Here is a 2891-nt window from a genome sequence, read left to right as displayed (position 1 = left end):
ACAAACACTTTACGGAATATACTGGGTGCTTTTCGTGCAATGCCAGCATGGATGCTTATTATGCAGTGCCAGAATGGGCGTTTTCTACATAGCATAGGCACAGGAGTGGCTGTGTGGTTAGTAGCTTGTTTACCAACCACATGGTTCCGGGTTCAGTCCCACTGCGTGGCATCTTGGGCAAGTGTCTTCTGCTATAGCCCCGGGCTGACCAATGCCTTGAGTGGATTTGGTAGACGGAAACTGAAAGAAGCCCGTCATATATATATATATATATATGAGTGTGTATATGTTTGTGTGTCAGTGTTTGTCCCCCTAGCATTGCTTGACAACCAATGCTGGTTTGTTTACGTCCCTGTCACTTAGCGGTTCGGCAAAAAAGACCAATAGAATAAGTACTGGGCTTACAAAGAATAAGTCCTGGGGTCGATTTGCTCGACTAAAGGCGGTGCTCCAGCATGGCCACAGTCAAATGACTGAAACAAGTAAAAGAGTAAAAGAGAGTTGAGAGCACCAGAACGGGTACATTTTACATAGTGCCAGAAGAGGAGCTGTTTATGTGGCACCAGAATAAGTGCTTTTTATGTGGTGCCAGAACAGGTGCTTTCTACACAGTGCCAGAATGGGTGCTTTTTACATGGTGCCAGAAGAGGAGCTTTCTATGTGACGCCAGAATGGGTGCTTTTTACATGGCACCAGTATGAGGAGCTTTTTGTGTGACACAAGCATCAGTACTTTTTATGTAGGACCAGCATGGATACTCATATATTCAATTCTTCTATGGAATACAGTTCTATATTTAAGAGATGAGGAATGATGTACATTCTTTACATTATTTACATTTAAAGGATATTTGTCCTCATCTTGTTTGTTCTTAACACAGCATTTTGGCTGATATACCCTCCAGACTTCATCAGGTGTTTTGGGGAAATTTCGAACCTGGGTTCTCATACCTAAGGTATTTTTTCGATGTCATAATTATAATCATCATTATTATTATTATTATTCAGGTCACTGCCTGGAATCGAACTTGGAATGTTGGGGTTAGTAGCCCGAGCTCTTAATCACTACGCCTTATGCCCGCGGGCAATTATGGAGTGAATTTTAGACCTTATAAATCTAATATTTTCCTATCCTTCTTATTAGAAGAAGAAGAAGAAGAAGAAGAAGAAGAAGAAGAAGAAAATTCTAACTGGGCCCCACCTGCAAGGTCATGTGCTGTTTATTTTGATATGAGATCACCATGTCGCGCACATATGGTTGTGATGCATGTGCCTAGTGTACCCTTATCAGACGGGTAGTCATGATGGGTATACTGGGCTTCGTATATTTTACCCCAGTGTCACTTTGATGGCATGCACTGCTCTCTCACTACATAATAATGATGATAATGATAATAATATCAAAAAAATACCTTAGGAATGAGAATCCAAGTTCAAAATTTTTCCCAAGATGCCTGATGAAGGCTGGAGGGTAAATCAGCCAAAACGTGTTAACAACAAACAAGATGAGGACAAATACCCGTCAAATGAAAATAACGAAAACGAGATGATAAATCCCCAATTAATTATTGGTTCTTATCCATACCAAATGCCAGAAGCTTCATCAAACCAAATAATGTATCTGGCTACATTTTAACACTGGTTTCAAATTTTGGTACAAGGTTACTAATTTTAGAAGGAGGTGCTAAGTTGATTACATCGACCCCAGTGCTCAACTGGTACTTATTTTAACAACCCCGAAAGGATGAAGGACAAAGGTCAACCTCAGATTCTGGAAAATAATGATGGGAAATACACATAGGCGCAGGAGTGGCTGTGTGGTAAGTAGCTTGCTAACCAACCACATGGTTCCGAGTTCAGTCCCACTGCGTGGCACCTTGGGCAAGTGTCTTCTGCTATAGTCTCGGGCCGACCAAAAAGCCTTGTGAGTGGATTTGGTAGACGGAAACTGAAAGAATCCCGTCGTATATATGTATATATATATATTCCTTGTCCTGTCTTTTACTGTTTACAATTTTTACTGTCGTTACTGTCCTGTTGTTACCATTTTTTACGCCTCTGCGAAAAGATCTCAGAATTTTAATTGATTTGCTTTTCGCAGGAAGGAAAGTTTTCTTGTCGAAGATACGTCTCGCTTTTATCCTTCAAAACGTAGAGTAGATGAAACCTTTAGCGAATGAAGAAGGGGTTTTCCTTTGTGTTAATTGTCCTGTTCTATTTTTTTGCTGTTTTTAAAAAAATGTCCAGTTCCTTGGTTGGTGTCTATGTTTTTCGTTTCTCATTGTGTTCGACGTCTTTTTGGTGTCCTGTCTCATATATGCGTGTAATGTACATGTAGAGGTAGGTACGTACATATATGTTTAATATATATGCATATGTTTTATTTTATTTATAATATATATACATATATATATATAATATATATGTATGTGTGTATATGTTTGTATGTTTGTGTTTGTGCCCCCAACATCGCTTGACAACTGATGCTGGTTTGTTTACGTCCCTGTCACTTAGCGGTTCGGCAAAAGAGACCGATAGAATATGTACTAGGCTTGCAAAGAATAAGTCCCGGGGTCGATTTGCTCGACTAAAGGTGGTGCTCCGGCATGGCCACAGTCAAAATGACTGAAACAAGTAAAAAAAAAAAAAAATTCTTCTCAATAGTCTGTAAGACATGATGGATTCTCTTTTTCTCACAGCTCCCACATTCCCAGTTTTAGAGGAGCTGCCCTTATGTTTTTGGCTAAATCATACGGTGGGGAGAGATAGCCGGGGGGGGGGGGAGACAAATTTTGGATCTCATGGTTTAGATCTGGCACAAGAGTGTTTTGATCAGCTTTTGTATTTCAACTGCAAACTATTAATGTGTGTGTGGTGTGTGTGGTGTGTGTG

The sequence above is a fragment of the Octopus sinensis genome, linkage group LG21, assembly GCF_006345805.1.
Source record: "Octopus sinensis linkage group LG21, ASM634580v1, whole genome shotgun sequence".
NCBI classification, from domain to species: domain Eukaryota; kingdom Metazoa; phylum Mollusca; class Cephalopoda; order Octopoda; family Octopodidae; genus Octopus; species Octopus sinensis.
Note: the sequence above shows the minus strand (reverse complement) of the source record.